This window comes from Aulonocara stuartgranti (assembly GCF_965226115.1).
Source record: "Aulonocara stuartgranti genome assembly, chromosome: 17".
NCBI lineage: Eukaryota > Metazoa > Chordata > Actinopteri > Cichliformes > Cichlidae > Aulonocara > Aulonocara stuartgranti.
In genome coordinates this window covers 14,656,473-14,675,799 of record NC_138953.1, presented here as the reverse complement: position 1 = coordinate 14,675,799, position 19,327 = coordinate 14,656,473, and the positions used below count along the sequence as shown (strand labels likewise).

Below are 19,327 nucleotides of genomic sequence, written 5' to 3'. Positions count from 1 at the left end.
GTTTTGCAATTTGCAAATTATTGCAAGTAGATGTGGTGAGCAACAGTTTTTTTTTTTTTACTTTATTTTGCCACATTCTATTGCAAGGGGAGTGCACAGATCACATGATGGGAGGCAATCTGTCTTCTACTGTCTGTGCTGATGAGTGTGAAGCATTTTTGATGTATCTTTTTGGAGCAGGGGACTCAACTTGTAATATGGATATATATAAAATAAAATTGCTGAGCACCAATGTCATTTTGCAATTTAGTTATCATCCTGTGAATTTCTGTTTAATGTGGTTTCAGACAGACGGCAACTGATTTGTGACTTTCACAATCACAATTAATCATAATTAATTGGAATATTAACACAAACATATTGCATGTAATTGCCTTCTCGCGTAGTCTAACAGCACACTAACATCTCATTGCTGTTTTATGAATGTCTTGATGCCAAAGAGGCTTTGAAGATGGCAACTAACTGCACGTGGTTGTACACTTCTCCATCTGTAAAATGAGCATCTCAAAAGCAACAAGAACGCATGTTCATTGCACACAGTTAAAATGATTTTTGGTGTTTTCCCTAGTGTGACTGTGGCATTATCTATAGATAGCTGTGATGTGCTGTGTTTTTTTTTAAAAATTACATACATATTTGAATATTAGACATCATGCACCATTATTTCCTGAATGAGATACTAACTGATCCAGACATTCTAAAGATTACTTGGCCTTAAGTCTGTTTGGACTAGAGTTTAGAGAACTGGTGCATCACCTGAGGATGAGCTTCTTAGGGCAAATGGTTAGATCCTTTGTTGTTAGCAGTGCAGGACTGTTTTGTGCCTTGGGTTTCTCATTGGCTCACACTCTTATGCAGCCATAGCACGCACATGAATGAGAGGCGGAAGGCGATTGTAGTTCCTATTAACTGGGCATTGCTGGCTATCCCACTAATTGCTGAGTTTACTTTTGTCTGTATATCATATTTACGATTAAAAATAAAAAAATAAATAAAAAAAGATTAATCAAGTTGAATATTGATTGCTTTTCATATGGGAATTGATCCTGCAACATGAAATTTTGTATTGGAGGCATCGATATTTCAGGATCGCTCTGCACATCACTACCCCTCAGTCAGTGAGTGAGATGGTAGACAGTGGTGAAGAGGAGAGTTTGAGAGTGTCACAAAAACGCATAAATATGACTGACACCTGTAAACGAAGCAGCATCTGGCTAAGAGCAGAACCTGCATCAGCCCATCCAAGCTGAATGTCAACTTCCCATCACTACTACGCAACACAGAAATACCTTAAACCTGTGTCTTATTAGCCAGCAGCGGTATAACTACTATAGTTACAAAGACGTCCAGCTTTATATAAGTTTATTACTGCCTGTTCCTTGGTTTCTCAATCAGAACCTAAGATGGTGACAAAACTGCTCTGCTCAAGACTTCAAAGGTAAAACTTAAATAACCAATGGACAAAGTCCATTTTTATATACATTATATTACTGATAAAAAATGTCTTCATTGAAGAGTTTCTGTCATACAGGTCCTGATGCATATATTCCAGATTGCTGGAGGTGATACTCAGGATGTAAGGCCACATCAATCTAAATGAAGATGGTAAATACAGCTGTACCTATCCTATATTGTTGTGACCATTACGGGGACATCAATCAAAAACACCAGGCCATTAAATGTCAGGGGACCAAGGTCATAGCATTCTTTAACCTTTGTCAGATGGTTCGCATGACAACAATAACTGAAATAAACAGGAATTCAACACACAACCTAGACCTAGACTCATGTAGACACTGAGTGGAATTCCAGGTGTGCCATTGGTATGCAGTGTGTTTGGTTTGGTGAGGTGTGCTCACTTTAGCCCATTACAGTGGGGAATGAGACACAGGCATCACCCATCATTACTGTAATTGGTTAAATTGTGGCTACACATACAAGTATTGCTCTCCACCTGCTGCCAATTTAAAAAGAACATCTGATGGATTAAAAAAACCCCCAGCATTTTAAATAAAAGTGTAAGTGGTAGAAGCATATGTTTATGTTCCACCTCCTAGAATGATAAACTTTGACAGCGTGTGCACTAGAAAAATGTGCTCCAGTATAACCCCAAAATACGACTAAAAAGTTAAAGGAACAACTTAAACATTTTTAACTTTGAGTTTCTGGTGTGATTTTGAGTACAGCCCTCAAAGAGTGGATGATTTTAGTTAACACTGTTCCTTTGTTTTTTTTCTTTTGTTCTCAACAAATTAACAACAGTGTATTATAAATATAGACTATTGTATAATTGTGTAATTATATACAATTATAATTTTTGAATAACTGTCAATGTGTATTTTAAGCTATTAATTACTATTATGTTACATATACGATGCTGACACAGGAGAACATGAAAGATAATAACAATTTAAAAACACGACTGAAGGAGACCATACATAATACAGGAATCATTAAAAAAGTAAAACATTCCTCTTTATGTTTACTTAATATTTTAGTGCTTCTACCACAAACAACATAGGCTTCTGACATTATAGGAAAGAGAGAAAAAAACATAGAAAGTTTGATATGCTCCTTTGAAAATCAAAACATTAGCCAACAGACCAAGACTACAAACCTACACAGTCAATATAGCTTTTGCACTTAAGAAAAAAATCAAAGCAGAACATTTCTGCATGCATTTAACTAAAGTAAACAATCAGTTTAGTGCATACACACACTCACTACTTCACACTTTTCCTCCCACTTGTAGGGCTTCTCACCCATTGTGAGAAGTATGGGATCAGAACGATGCCACCTTGAAATGAAACTGAAAAAAATTAATTGTGGGATATATTGTGGGACAAAACACGCAATAAGAGGCTCGCACTGGGATTCCGACCCGCATGTATTTGCATACATTATAGAGGCCACTAGTGCTGACCAAGCTGCCATCTTTCTCTCATCCCGTCTTTCAATGGCTGCTTCAATTTCAGCTTGACCCTCTAAACCGCAGGTAAGTAATCATTTTTTGTCATCTTTCCTTGCTGTCGCTCTGGACTGGACATTAGTTTAGTTTTTTTTAGCTACATCTGGTGAAGTTGTGGTAAAATGCTGGTATTAGCCTATTCGTCGTAGCAAGCTAGCCTAAAGCTAATATTTGCTAAATTTAGGGATACCCGTGTCTCTTTAGGAGTTGGAGGCCGTTGTTTTAGGAGAGGCACAAGATCTCATCAACAGGCAGTGTTGGGGAGTAACGTAATACATGCACCGGCATTACGTATTTAAAATACAAAATATGAGTAAATGTATCCGTTACAGTTACCGTTCAATAGATGATATTGAGAATACAGTTACTTTGTTGAAATAAATGGATTACATGGCGGTATCTTCCTGTTTCATATGCAAGGCCAGACCTACCCAAAGTGTGGGGCCCGCCCCCTGGGGGGGGGGGGGGGGGGGCGCAGATCCATTGCAGGGGGGGCCCGGCATGAAAAGGGAAAAAAACCAAAAAACAAAGCTTGTACACTGCTAGCACGGGGCGCCCACACAAACGCAAAGCAGGAGATGAAGCATCGCTGAATATGTTTCCAAACCAACTTCATTCTAAGCCAAAGAGTAGAAAATATAGTGAAGCATGTCTGCCCTTTGGTTTCACCTGCACAAGTGCCGAGGTAGGTCTCCCCTGCAGAATTGGTTGTCCCTTCGTCGGGAGCAGCGCTGGGCTCTCCAAATCACGGACAAACAGTATCCCACATTCTTGATTTTTAGTTCACAAATACTTGTTGTAATGACTAACTACTCCTGACATTTTGGAGATGTTAGCTTGTTATACAGTAAAGTTACAGCGGGATACAAATACAGCAGGCTGATCCTGCCACGATTTGTTCCCTCGGTTCAAATCACGGACAAACAGTATCCCACAGTTGTTTAAGTTTTTAAACCCATTTTGCACAGAGAGGCATTTTTTGAAAAATGTATTGATATCAATGTATTGATGTTGAATATTATTACACAGGAAAAAAAACAACTACATGTAAAATAATCACACTGTGACGCCTCTGCCTTTCTAAATGGAGGGACAGTAACTGCGTGTGTAAATGTAAGCGTGTAAAACCTGAAGATAGAGACACTGTTACTGTTAATCTGACTATCTGCCATTCTGCAATTCATCTCATGTAAACAATAACGTGGCGCACAGCGTGACGTGAAAAAAGGCACCTATCGTTGACGTTGCGTGACAAACTCCATATTCCTTGTCCACACATAAAGGCAAAAAATGAGTTTTAAAAGATCTCCGTTTTCGGTGATTCCATACGACGTTTACGTGTGGACGAAACAGCTGCGTTTTCAAAATCACCGTGTACGTGCAGACGCAGCGTAAAAGAGTTAGTAGTTTATTTTCTTACTACCTGCAGATTACTTTTATTTGCTTAATTGTTTACTAAATGTTTGAGGTGGGAAATAAACTGCAATGGAGCAAAATATGGGTGTGTGTGGTTGGAGGATGTGTGCGTGTGTGTGTGCACGTGCGAGGGAGGGGGGGCAAATATTTTTCTTGTAAAACAAAGGGGGGCCCAGCAAAAAAAGTTTGGGAACCACTGTGTTAGGCTATGGTCTCTCTATTTTTGGTAATTCCACACCGGTGGAAACCCAAACAATGCACGCAATAAGAGGCTCTAAAAATTATTATACAAAAATGATTTAATATGAAGGCAATAGCAGAGTGTTACATGCATCACCCTAAACAATGTAGCCTGATGGGCAGTGTAGTCCATGCTGCAGGGAGAATGGACTGCCATACCCGTTATGTGTCTGTGAGCGAGGGAGGGAGAGAAAGGAAAAGTAGGAGCTGTCACGGGGCAGAAACGGGGAGCTGGAAGCATGTAAATATAATAATAACCACTGCAGCCAAAAAGAGTGCCTGACGAGCCCAGCTGTAAGTAAGCTGTTAAGACTCGACTGTACACTGTGTTATTCCGAAACAGTAAGTTCCTTTCAACGCCTCTCTCTGTCTCTCTCTAGCAAAGCTGACCCAGACAACAAAGTAAAGCTAGTTTTCAGCCCAACACGGACCCGACGTATTAGCCAGAGGTCCCTTTACTATGGTTCGGAGCCGCGGACCTGTTTTATATACGCATGGAATAGTTTTCTATACGAGATCGCTGCAAAAAGTGCAGCTTTACTTAATGTCCACCTACTGTTACTCATTTATATTAAGATTTAAACATCTAGTTGGTATTGGTATGGCGAGTAGCCTTCAGTAATAGTAATAAATCACACAGCAGTTGTAAAGTATTCAGAATACATTTCTTCTATAATCTTTGGTGGAATACATTTTAAAAGTAACCTTCCCAACACTGTCAACAGGTTAGCACCTCATACCACAGTGCATCAAAGCAGTCTCATGAGCGCTGGGAAGGACGAGCCCAGAGCCCAAAACAGACAGTGCAGGAGATGACAAGGTTACTAATTGTATGGTGAAAATTATACTTTTAGGTATCTTGATTGGCAAAAGAAAAGTAAATACAAAATCTTTTTCTCACATATAGGACATTTCCAAGATTTTTTTTCAAAACTTCTTCAATTTCTTTCATTACAGCTGTCCTGTGCCAGATGTTCTGTTGACCCACAGTGAGAGGCATCATTTCAGAAACACCAGGAAGACTGAAACTCATCGCCGGGATCAAGCAGGGCTCGTGATCTTCACCAGCCGCTCCCTCACAAGAAGGATAAACCCAGCATTTCATGAACACTGATGGAGACCTTTGCTTTGTGTAATGTTAGAAGTACTCAGATAATCCTCAGAGGGTCTGGACTTTTACATAATATAATAGCTTTAAGTCCTGTAGAAAGTTAAATATATGTTGTGCTCTCTGGTTACTCTGGTATGAATGACTCTGAATTACTTTATGATAAATAACACACTATTGTCAAAAAACAGTGAAAGAATTCCAGATCACAAGTTTTTAGTTCAAATACAAGTAACAACCTTAAAAACAAAATTAATTTCAATTAATTGTTTTTCACTATCATTTTTTTTTCAGTTTCAATACAAGATTTTTCAGTACATTTATTTCAGTTACAATATTTTTTTTTGGTTTCATTTCAAGGTGGGATCGTTCTGATCCGATACAAAGAGTTTAAGAATCTGTAGTGTTCTCATCTCTCATCTGCTCTGGATTGATTTTATGTAGCGTTCCAAGAGGAGAGCGAGATAATGAGATCACAGCATGCATTTTTCATGGACAGGGTGGAAGTGCAACAGTCACGGTTCCGAATCTACATTTCAAATAAAACTGCCGCCCACGTCCCTCGCAGAAGAACCTTTGCCTCCGAAAATGAACTTATCCTTCAGCGTTCGGCCTCCAAAGTGAAGACAGTGATCTTTGCCAATGGCAGGACAAAGGCTGGAAGAGACAATGCTGAGAAACTAAGAAAATCCTTGTTTTTCTTTAAAATGGCTTGATTCGTAACATACAGGACAGAAAAGAAAAGATGTGACGCCAGTGCTAGCATGAGGAATGCAGATCTGACAATGCTTTATCCTCTAGAATGTAATGATCTAAATCCTTAACTAAGAACATGGGAATGTAATCCTCAGAGAGCCAATGATCAACATTTTGCCGGTGAAATAGTTTCATTTGTCTGTTTCTGAGGATCAGTTTAGACTATTCAAACAGAGAGTTCTAACCTGTAAGCTGCCATCTGTAGGCAGCCTAAAAATTGACTTGCCGACATTTCCTCTTGCTGTGTGACAGTGCAAAGGAGACACACAATAACAGTGATTACATTCTGATAAAGGCAGTAATTTCATTGCAGTGGGCAAGGGCTGCTTTGTGTGTCGGAGCAGAGAGCATGTTTCAAAATCATCAGATGCCTTGATCTAAAGGTACGTCTCAGCACAGAGACACAGAGTGTGGAATCAGTCAAAGTTCACACAATTCTGCTTGTAGGCTTCACACTCCTCTCATGTAAGGATCTCAGCCAAACTGAAGCCTTTTACCCTTTTCAGTAAAAATGGGGAAACACAGTGATAGCTGCTTCTCCTTGTCCATGTTTGCTGTGTACAAGAATACATGACAGCTGCTGAAGGATTTATGAGGTTTTTTACCTTTAGAGCTCCGGCAGTTGCTGAGCACTGATATAGTGCTTTATTTATCAGTTATTTCATATACATACACAACATATTTAAACTATTTTTTGTATTTTTCTTCACATCTCTCTGATGGTTCTGATGAAAAACTTGACAGGACCAACAAGAAACAACCAAAAATGTTGATTTCTATTTACATTTTTTGCAGTGGTTTATCACAATAAGATTGATGAAATTGTAACAAGAAGAAACATCCTTTCATATAAGTAAAAGTAATTGTTTTTTAAAGAATCTGTGGTGGACTGTTACCATTACAGCTACATGTGCTGAAATGAATTTCCCAGCTTCTCATTTGCTTTGCTTATTCCCCCCCTCTTCTTTTTTTTTTTTTTTTTTTTTTACAGAGATCATGATATTCTGGTCTCATATATCCTGAGTGATGGCTGACACATTTGTCTGTGCATTGCAAATTGCATATGGACATATTTTAAAAGCTAGAGTTTATAAGAATAGTAAATTACACAGGGATTAAATAGCTGAGAAAACAAACACACACACACACACTGACAAATTAACTCTGGTGCCACGCGTTTCTCATTTCTCACTCTGGCCTGTCAAGCTGGGAGATCAGCTCTTAATGGAAATGTTGACTGTTTTATTTAAGTGCCAAATGCTCTTCTCTTTGTTTGGACTGTTAATGTCTAACTCTTCACTCCGCTTTGCTCTGACAATGTCTATGAAAGGTTTTCTCTTTTCTTTTAATCCAGTGTTTTAGCTTGTTTCCCATTATTATGGTGTATTGGCTTTCTTCAAGTCACAACATGAAGATGCACCAGATCTACACCCTAAGCAATTAAGAGTTATGGCCATACCAGTGAGGCAGACTTTGACCAGTACAGGGAGTGCAGAATTATTAGGGAAATGAGTATTTTGTCCACATCATCCTCTTCATGCATGTTGTCTTACTCCAAGCTGTATAGGCTCGAAAGCCTACTACCAATTAAGCATATTAGGTGATGTGCATCTCTGTAATGAGAAGGGGTGTGGTCTAATGACATCAACACCCTATATCAGGTGTGCATAATTATTAGGCAACGTCCTTTCCTCTGGCAAAATGGGTCAAAAGAAGGACTTGACAGGCTCAGAAAAGTCAAAAATAGTGAGATATCTTGCAGAGGGATGCAGCAGTCTCAAAATTGCAAAGCTTCTGAAGCGTGATCATCGAACAATCAAGCGTTTTATTCAAAATAGTCAACAGGGTCGCAAGAAGCGTGTGGAAAAACCAAGGCGCAAAATAACTGCCCATGAACTGAGAAAAGTCAAGCGTGCAGCTGCCAAGATGCCACTTGCCACCAGTTTGGCCATATTTCAGAGCTGCAACATCACTGGAGTGCCCAAAAGCACAAGGTGTGCAATACTCAGAGACATGGCCAAGGTAAGAAAGGCTGAAAGACGACCACCACTGAACAAGACACACAAGCTGAAACGTCAAGACTGGGCCAAGAAATATCTCAAGACTGATTTTTCTAAGGTTTTATGGACTGATGAAATGAGAGTGAGTCTTGATGGGCCAGATGGATGGGCCCGTGGCTGGATTGGTAAAGGGCAGAGAGCTCCAGTCCGACTCAGATGCCAGCAAGGTGGAGGTGGAGTACTGGTTTGGGCTGGTATCATCAAAGATGAGCTTGTGGGGCCTTTTCGGGTTGAGGATGGAGTCAAACTCAACTCCCAGTCCTACTGCCAGTTTCTGGAAGACACCTTCTTCAAGCAGCGGTACAGGAAGAAGTCTGCATCCTTCAAGAAAAACATGATTTTCATGCAGGACAATGCTCCATCACATGCGTCCAAGTATTCCACAGCGTGTGTCATGGTCCTGGGCCATGTGGGCCCAGTATTCGCAGTTTTGTGTGTTTTGTATTTCATTCCCTAGTCATGCCTTGGATTATTTAGTTAAGATGGTCCTTATTTGATTACCTCCTGTGTGCCCCTGTGTATCTGTGAGCCCTCGTCTCTCCTTGTGTTTATTTCTATGTTTTCCCAGCCCGTTATGTCTGTGTTCTCCCCGTGCTCTCTCTCCTCCTGTTTGAACCTCTGTACTTCCTGTTTTACTTTGACAGTCTCCCGTCAGTGTTGTTTACTCCTGCCATGTCTTGTTATGTTCATCTGTGTCAGCTGTGTTCCCATGTGTGGCCACTTCCCCTGATCATCCCTCTTGTGTATTTAGTCTCTGTGTTTCATGTAGTCTGTGTCGCGTCGTCTGTGTTACCACCCCCTGTGTTCCGGATCTCCAGCCATAGCTTTTCCTTAGTTTATGTCCAGTTTAGGTTTCTGTTTGAACTATTACTCTTATGCTGCCCTCACTCTGTTTTGTTCCTTTCATCAGCCAGAATAAAAGGCTCGCTTTTGTTTTACTCCACTCCTGCATCCTTGCTTGTGTTCGCTCCTGGGTCCACCACACACATTTCCGAGGCAGACCGTGACAGCGTGGCTGGCAAAAAAGGGTATAAAAGAAGAAAAACTAATGACATGGCCTCCTCGTTCACCTGATCTGGACCCCATTGAGAACCTGTTGTCCATCATCAAATGTGAGATTTACAAGGAGGGCAAACAGTACACCTCTCTGAACAGTGTCTGGGAGGCTGTGGTTGCTGCTGCACGCAATGTTGATGGTGAACAGATCCAAACACTGACAGAATCCATGGATGGCAGGCTTTTGAGTGTCCTTGCAAAGAAAGGTGGCTATATTGGTCGCTGATTTGTTTTTGTTTTGTTTTTGAATGTCAGAAATGTATATTTGTGAATGTGGAGATGTTATATTGGTTTCACTGGTAAAAATAAATAATTGAAATGGGTATATATTTGTTTTTTGTTAAGTTGCCTAATAATTATGCACAGTAATAGTCACCTGCACACACAGATATCCCCCTAAAATAGCTAAAACTAAAAACAAACTAAAAACTACTTCCAAAAACATTCAGCTTTGATATTAATGAGTTTTTTGGGTTCATTGAGAACATGGTTGTTGTTCAATAATAAAAATATATTCCTCAAAAATACAACTTGCCTAATAATTCTGCACTCCCTGTAGACTCTAATCCTTGAGTGAAGGTGAATGTGAGATCATGCGTTCATGGAAATGCTGACTGTGTTACATATCACGAAAGTGTTGCAGTAAAGGTATCCCATATGGAAAAGATATATATACATTTTATAAAGTTTGTATCTGTCTTGTGTGAAACTTGTATGAAAAGCATATAAGAGTGAAAACAGATATAAGATCCCTCGAAAAATTATATAATGAAACTTGTATGTTTTGGATACTTACTAAAACAATATATGAAAGTAATGAGAAAGTGGCCACTTTCATGAGTAAATCATGTAAGCCTTATATGATTTACTCATGAAAGTGGCCACTTTCATGAGTAATCACATATAAGTTTATACTATTTCTTTTCCATATGGGATATATCGTCATGTACTAGCAACTTGAGTTGATGGTGAGTGATAAGTTTTTGAAGTAGCATTTGTAGTTCACTCCATCCTCAATAACCTCTGTGCACAATGCACCTCAGCGTTGCTAACTTTCTGCGGAGTCAATTGCTACAAATTTCAAAAAATTGAGTCCAAATCTTGTGACTCATTTTACAGTGGCTATGCTTATCCTATACATTGGGCATTGTAATACCCAGACCGTATCAAACTATTAGGTTATCTCAGACTGCCCATCTGAAGTCAATGGGTTGATTCAAACAGAATTAAGCATACATTATACAGCTTGTCCCTTTCAACCAATACTTGTTCCATAAACTGCCCAACAGAGTGGTTTTTGTGTTTTTTGTTATATTTTTTGGGGGGTAAGACTTTAAGCACCATTTGGGTGCTTACAAAGTGGTTTTACACAATAATATAGTGCAGCCCTTCTTCAGCTTCAGTTGACATATCTTCACCACAGTGCATAGAGATTCAAATAAGTGTTAGAAACAATACTTATTTCTTTAAATTCTGTTAATATCTTATTTTAACTTCAAAAGATTTTAAACTCTTTGCAAAGTCTGAGTTTTACAACAAGTATATAAAGATGAAACAATGAAGATGAAAAATGGGAAGTGTCTTCTTACTACGGATGCCATTCTCAGGATATTTTCTTTCTATCTACCATAAATAAATTGCTGTTGTGTTTAATCTGAGTGACTGGTATAATCAGGAGTTCAATCTAGTTGGTTTAAATTTGTGAATGTGTTGCACACTGTTCCAAAAAATAGTAATGTCAAATGATTTTACTGTGTAGTTTACAGTTGTGTACTGTTTTTCTAAAATATCATTACATAAGTAGACTGTGATCTGACACGTCAAATGTAAAATAACATAGCATCACTGTAAATGTAATAAAACACAATTTACTTGTTTGTTAAATATATTTTGTTGTACATATGCATATTTAGATCGTAAAAATACATCCAGAAATGGCTCCCATCATGCCTTGGGACATGTGCTGCTGTTTAGATGTTCTTGTTTTATTGTTTATGGTTATGTTACTTTTAACTGTTATCTTGAATGTTGTGTTTACGCCGTGGTGCAGCGTCACTGACAGTTGTTGTTTTGTAGAGAGAGTGCTGTACCAAGAGTGACTTCTGTTGTGCTGTTGTTGAACCTTGAGGCACATTGTAGCACAGCAAGTGTTTTAATAAGGAACTCCCCCTACCAGCTTGGGGTTAAATAACAAGCTCAATACCTCTCTGTGAGCTTCTTTGTTAAGATTTCTCTGCATGCCACAATGTAAAACATTGCACGGACACGCTGTGCTAATTATATATTTTGAAAAAGAAATGTAGAGGTAGGAATTGCAATTAATATAAATAACATGATGCTAAGCATCGGCCAATGAATGTGAACTAACAACAAGGTCGCGGGTAACGCTGCAACCGTAAAAAAAACCCCTAATATGAAGGTATTTTACTGTGCATTTTACAGTAATGTTCTGTTCTTCTAGAATATCATTAAAGTTATGTAAATAGACTTTGACTTCACATTTTGAATGTAAATTAACGTTTAATCACTGTAATGTAATACAACATAATTGTCATGATTATTAAATGTATCTGTCTGTACATATGCATATTTAGATTGTTAAAATACATTCACAAATGTATCATGATTTCACAAATATCTGTCCGTTATTTGAAAGATTGAACTGTTGAATTCAAATGTAATGCTATGGAAAAGTATATAACATGATCCCTATAAGCTTGTGTTACATCACATAAGTATTATTATCGTTGCTAGTTAGGGCGATCGTGGCTCAAGAGTTGGCAGTTCGCCTTGTGATCAGAAGATTGCCGGTTCGCGCCCCGGCTCGGACACTCTCCGTCGTTGTGTCCGTGGTCAAGACTCTTCACCTACTAGTGATGGCCAAAGGGGCCGATGGTGCGATATGGCAGCCTTGCCTCTGTCCTAGGGCATGCAATCAATTATTATTTAAACCAACTGTTAACTGTATATTTCTGTACATTTACGTATTATGATTCATATTTCCACATTCAGTGACCTTGTTTATAGGTAATTTCATTGTTTGATCGCGTAAAAATGTTCCTAATTTAATGTCTAAAAGCACTTGGAAAAGGCAGAATCCCATGTCAAATTAGTGCAACAAACTCTATTTTCATTACTGGAAATAACCGTATTTTTATGGGACAGTTATTTTCTGTTATTTCACGGTCGTATTTTGGCGCCCCAGCTGCCAGAATATTACCGTTGTTTTAGGATGTTTTTTTTAACAGTGCATATAATCTTTTGTCTTGTATAACCACTACAAAAATGATGAACCTTGTATGTTAAAACTGGCCTACTGGAGCAATCTGGAGATATTTGTTGGGTTCACCTGTTGCTGGCTGTATTTTATTACATTTGGGGACAAAAAAAGTTTGTCTTGTCAGGTTTGATAATTATTGTACAGTACCCCTCCTGTTTAGCTGGGCACAGTCACCCTGTTTTTCCCCTCCTTTGCACTGTGCAAACTTGTCCAAAGCCAGTTACCCACCACACACTGAGGAAAATGAAAGCCAACTAAAGTTTAGGACTTTTTTCAATGAGCCCAAAACACAAGAGATACAGGCAAGGAATTATGGGTAAAGGACTAAATAATAATGGGGGGAAAGTATTTGATTTGTTAATTTTCATTTTGAATCACTGTGTATGCTTGTTCACTGGGAAGGATTGCATGTTTCTGACAAGTACCACCATGCAGCAAGACTGCTCATTAGAGTCTCCATGGCAATTGGGGGAGTGAGGAGGAAGAGTGGGGAGGCTTGTGAGGACCCATGCGGAGATCTCCATTGATCTGGACGAGACTAGCTGGAGAGGATGATTCACTCACTCGCTCAAAAAAGAAAACAAGACCACAGAGTGGTGAGAGATTATAAGCACAGCCCGGAGAACATTCTTTAAAGAAAACAGAGCCATGACTTTCTCAAATTCACACTTCAAATCACAGCTTTGTAACTGAAGACCTGACTGTGAAAGAGCCTGCTAATGAGACCGAAGGGCCATTTTATTAACACACTGGGTCAGTGTTCTTGTGCCATCCATACACAAGTTTATATGCATAAAGACAAAAAGTATCATTAGCAGCTATATTTTTAACAGGGACTTGACTATCAAATCACAAGATGTAAGGCTTCATGAATAGACACAAGCCTCCCAAAACTATTCACTTGTCTGTCTCAGCCTCTACATCTTCTTGTTATTGAATTTTAAATCCTTCTCATCATATTCATGGTCTTGAATAATGAGTCCCCGTCATATTTTGAAGAAATCATTGTACTTCAGGTGAAACCAAACCATCCCTTGATACAATGTGCACTGGATGCTGGGAGCTTCCCATGATGCACTGTCTTTTCTCTACTCCCTCTTTTCACTCTTCATTCAATCATGAGCTATTATTAATCTCTGACTCTCTTCCACAGTGTGTCTTTTGTCCTGTCTCCCTCCCCTCACCCAAAATCCAATGCAGTAGATGGCCGCCCCTCCCTGAGCCTGGTTCTACTGGATGTGTCTTCCAGTTAAAAGAGTGTTTTTCCTTCCCACTGTTGCCAAGTGCTTGCTCATAGGAGCTTATCTGATTGTTGGGATTTTCTCAGTGTTATTGTAGGGTCTTTAGCTTAAAATATAAAGTGATTTGAGACAACTGTGTGTGTGATTTGGTGCTACATAAACAAAATAGATTTGAACTGAAAATTTTGTTGAAAATTGTCATCTCAAACCTTCTCTTGGCTCAGGTTTTGGTTTCCATTTTTGGTGTCTTCTTTCTGACACATGATAGCATTTATCTCTGCTAATCATCGACCCTATGTGTTTTTATTCTGAACAATTCAACTCCCATTTTCCATGTGCTAATGTATTTATATTTGCTTAACTACACTTCTACAGGAAGCTATGAGGTAGTTCAACTTCACTATCCCACCAAAATGTGGTAGGAATTCATCTATTAATTTATTTTTATTTTCACTTCTGTCCAATGTTGTAGCAATACTGCATATCATTTTTCCTTTAAAAATACCTGTCTGTTAGCCTTGGTGTCATCCTAGACAGCTTACTGTTCTATAAATCTCACATCAATGATCTCACCCATTCTGCCTATTTCCATCTATGCAACAACATCCTTCTTTTTCCACCCAGTCTGCATCAATTCTTGTTCGTAGGCTCGGTACCGCTCACATTGACTATTGTGCTTCTCTCTTGCATGGTCTCCCTCAAAAATGACCTCCAAAAATGACCTCCGTAAGCTTCAACTGGTTCAAAACTCTGCTGCTCGCATTATTATCAGTAACCCCTCCACCAGCACATCACCCCGCTCCTTCAGGAATTTCACTGGCTTTCACTGGCTCACCCAGTTTAAATCTCAACTCAAAACATTTAAGTCTGCATATTCACTGTGATCGTATTGTTCATTTTATCTTGTGCACTTTTAAATAAAATGTATTATTTATTTATTTATTTTTTAAGGTTTCTCCCAACTAAACACTGGACCTTGGATAGATCATGTCTATATTTATCTGTTGGTCCAGCACCAATTCTGGACATCTATACGATATCCAAACTAGAAGCCTGCTCCATCTTGGAGATGTCTGCTGATCACTCTTCAACTGTCCAAAAATGACTAATGAACAACATCACCCTGTGCAGTGGTTAAACTTCGGAACCAAATATCATGTGTCCAGACTAACTAGCTGACCGATGTGTTGTTGAAAGTTTCTGGTTGTCTTGATAACCCTACCTTTACCACTCTCATTGGTAATACAGTGATCCTTCGCTATAACATGGTTCACCTTTCGTTGCCTCGCTGTTTCGTGGATTTTTTTTTGTGCAATTTTGCATGCTTTTTGTTTGTTTGTTTGTTTTTTACAGCGCATTGTGTTCTGCATCCTGGTTGGCTGTAGACCATTGTCAATCAATCTCCTCCTTGTCGTATCTCCTGTCCAGCACAGAATGCGTTCATTTTGTCAAATTTACATAAATCTTCGATCGCTAGCAGTGTGACTCTGCAGTGCTGTACTGTATGTTTGTAAGTTTTCTCCCCAACAAACACAACAAGGTCGACAAAACGTTTTGCACCGTCAAAGACACCTGCAGTAGCAACAAAAAGGCAGAGGAAGATGCTAAACATTGCACAAAAAGTTGGACTTCTGGACATGCTAAAGGAAAGTAGAAGTTACTGTATTTTTCAGATTACAAGGCTCATTAAGTGAAACAAAACAGTCAGATATGTCAAACTTTACTCAACTCATTCTTCTTGCTTCTTCTACTTCCATACCATTGATCCATTAATGTTTAATTCTCTGGCAGCTGCTCTATTCTCATGTTCTGGACCTGAAAACAGGGTTTGATCTTTGGTTTCATTCTATAATACTGGACTTATTTTTTTCTATGAAGGCTTGAGGGTATTTAAACAAGAGATAAAGGTGTGAAAATGTTCATACCTGTCTGAGAAAAGTGTATAAAGTGTGTAGTGAGGGGTTTTACAGCCTTAAAACATCTATAATAATTGTAAAAAATAAAGCTGGCTACTTCGCTTTTACCTATCGTGAGTTATTTTTAGAACATAACTCCCTTGATTAACGAGGGACCACTGTAACTGAAATTGTGGAAAGTTTATTTTGGGTCACGTTTCTGCATGTTGCAAAATAGTGTGGCTGTGAGGCTATAAAATTGACTTTAAAGTTTAAGACATCTTAAACAATCACAAGTCATCAGTGGTTCAGAACAGTGAGAGAACTGCATGGATGCAGTTAAAGCTTTTCTCAGTATTAGCATCAACAATGCGTGCTCTTGTAATCACAAGTCAAACTAAGCATACATCACACTAAACAAATAGCAGTATGTGCATCATGCCTTTAGAAAATATTGCATGTGAGCGATGATGTTAATGATAATTGGCCTACTAATATACTAAAGAATTTGAAAAAAAAAGTGATAATGATAATGATGCATCATTAATGGTATAAGTTTTCTTTTTTATATAGCAAGCCAATGTTACATTAACTGTTTCCTACACTTGTATCCATTTCTATTTAAGAGTTTAAGTGGAAGTACGTGGAAGAATGATCAAATATTTTGCTTTCTCATGGCCCATATGGAAACAATTAAAGAGATGCATCAATTCTTTTGGGAGAAGGCCATAAAATGAACACATACTACTACTACTACTAATAATAATAATAATAGTTATAGACAAACAACAGAGGCAATCGGAGAAATGTATGAAGTACGCAGAGATTACCAGTTTTACTTAAGAGGATAAGTTATCTTTTGGTCGGAAATCTAAATTGTTTAGTTAAAAAAATATGTAAGAATGTCGGTTCCTGGCCATTTTCCAAAAACAGGGCACAACAGAAAACAGTTTTGGAAACACTGCTCTGGAATGACTCTCTCCAGAGGCACTCACTTATGTAGGTCTTTTATTCACATTGTTATTTAAAGGATTGGATATCAAGAAAGCATTATGTCTAGAATGAATATACCCAATGTAATAAAATACCTTTCTTCACAGGATCATATTATAGTAACTTTAGGATCTTGGTCAAATAATTATTTTATACATTTATTAGCGTGAGAATGAAAGCATAGCAAACAGAGACAGAGAGACAGGCGAGGACACTGAAGGAATTTTGCTGAAAGCTGCCTGGCCTTAAATGCCTCTGATCTTTTCAGCGTGGGAAACGGACATGTTGGAGATATTTCTTCCCAGACCTTCATAAATAACGGTGGATTATAACGCTCTATTTTTGTTCCATTTCTCTCTCCTTCTTCTTAGAGCTTCTCGTCAGACTCCCTTTCAGGCAGAAACTCTGTTGCTATGGTGATTTCAATCGCTGTTATTGCTACAGCATGATGAGGGGGATATGCTGGTGGAGCGGGAGATGCAATATATTTATATTCTCGAGCATTTACAAGCAGATGTCTCAGCCAGCATTTATTCTTCTGCTCTCTCTATAATTGCAACATTCCAGATCAGACATCAACACTGCAGGATGTAGAAATGAATAGGTAAAAAGAATATTAACCTATTCTCTAAGACATGAATTCATAAAACACTGGCCCTGCAACAAACTGTGGCAACCACTGTTGGGGTTGGTGAATTACTCAAAAAAAGAAATTACACATTACTCGTTACTTTTCTTAAAATACAGTAAGCTACTTAATTATTCACCAGAGAAAGTAATTTGCTACATTACTTGTTACTAGGGATGGGTATCGTTTAGGTTTTATCCGATACCGGTGCCAAATCGGTACTTTTGAAACGGTGCCGGTGCTCAAACGGTGCTCGGACCGGTGCTTAAAGAATGGAGAACACAAAATTGGTCCAAAAACCTCTCATATTCAGCTGGTTTTTTGTAAAAAGATAACAATGTTAGCCTTTTCTGCAGCTATTGTCATGATTCGGCCGTGTGGCAGGCAGGATGAGGACCCAAATTGCAAACTCACAGACACGGGGGATAAACTCAAAATGCAGCTTTATTGCTGACAGGTGATAAACAATAACGATGATACAAAAGCAATGCAAAACTACACTAAACTGGGAAAAGCTAAAGTAACATATACTGGAAGACACGGGGAGAACCACACACGGCATGAGGGAGAACGCGACGCCGAACACAGGGAGACGCAGACAGAAATACACAGAGGGTAAACGAGGAAAGTTTGAACACACGGGGAACACAGGTGACGCTGATAATCATAACGAGACAGGGTGGGGTGAACTGAACATGACATGTACAGGCGTGAGAGTCACAAAGTAAACAGGAAGTGCACAGAGGTTCAGACAGGAGGAGAGAGAGCACGGGGAAAACACAGACATAACGGGCTGGGGAAACATGGAATAAAACATAAGGAGAGACGAGGGCTCAGATACACAGAGGGGCACACAGGGGGTGAGAGTCACAACGGGAAAACACATAAGGAACAACGTAACAGATCAACCCAGGAAGCATGGCCTAAATAAAGAACAAAATACAAAAATACATGAAAACTAAGAATACTGGGCCCACATGGCCCAGGACCATGACATCACCCCCCCCTAAAGGGCTGGCTCCCGACAGCCCAAACCCAAGAAACAAAACTAAAACAGAAAACAACCCACCCAGGGCGGGAGGCGGGGGACCAGGACGGAGGGACCAGAACGGGAAACAAAACAAACAACAGAAAACACAGGAGCACATGACCGTAGTCCAAATAAGGTTCAGGGGGCCGACCCAGAGCCCACAGGCACAAGAGTTCACGGGTCACACGGTCGGGGGGCCGACCAGGCGGGTGGCACAGGTGGCAGAGCTGGTCCGGAGGCCGGCCGTGCGGAAGGCAATGGCGGCGGCGACGAAGGAGACGACGGAGCAGTTCAGGGGGCCGGCCGTGCGGAAGGCAGCGGCGGCGACGAAGGAGACGACGGAGCAGTTCAAGGGGCCGGCCGCGCGGAAGGCAGCGGCGGCGACGAAGGAGACGACGGAGCAGTTCAGGGGGCCGGTCGCGCGGAAGGCAGCGGCGGCGCATCAGTGTCAGGCGCACTGGCTGAGGCCCGGTGGACACAGGACCAGACGAGGCTGAAGACTCTGATGAGGCCGGACCAGACGAGGCTGAAGACTCTGATGAGGCCGGACCAGACGAGGCTGAAGCCGGGCCAGGCGAAGATGAAGCCGGGCCAGGCGAAGATGAAGCCGGGCCAGGCGAAGATGAAGACGCTAGAGCTGCAGCGAACGTGGACGA

At 39.9% G+C, this 19,327-nt stretch overlaps 1 long non-coding RNA gene across 1 annotated transcript; it reads left to right on the top strand.

The window, feature by feature from the left end:
• The first annotated feature begins 2,845 nt into the window (after nucleotides 1-2,845).
• LOC309692786 lies at nucleotides 2,846-7,220 on the top strand. The gene is made up of 3 exons (XR_014272454.1): nucleotides 2,846-2,995; nucleotides 5,350-5,444; nucleotides 5,582-7,220. It is a non-coding gene; the product is annotated as an uncharacterized lncRNA (long non-coding RNA).
• Nucleotides 7,221-19,327: the final 12,107 nt, after the last annotated feature.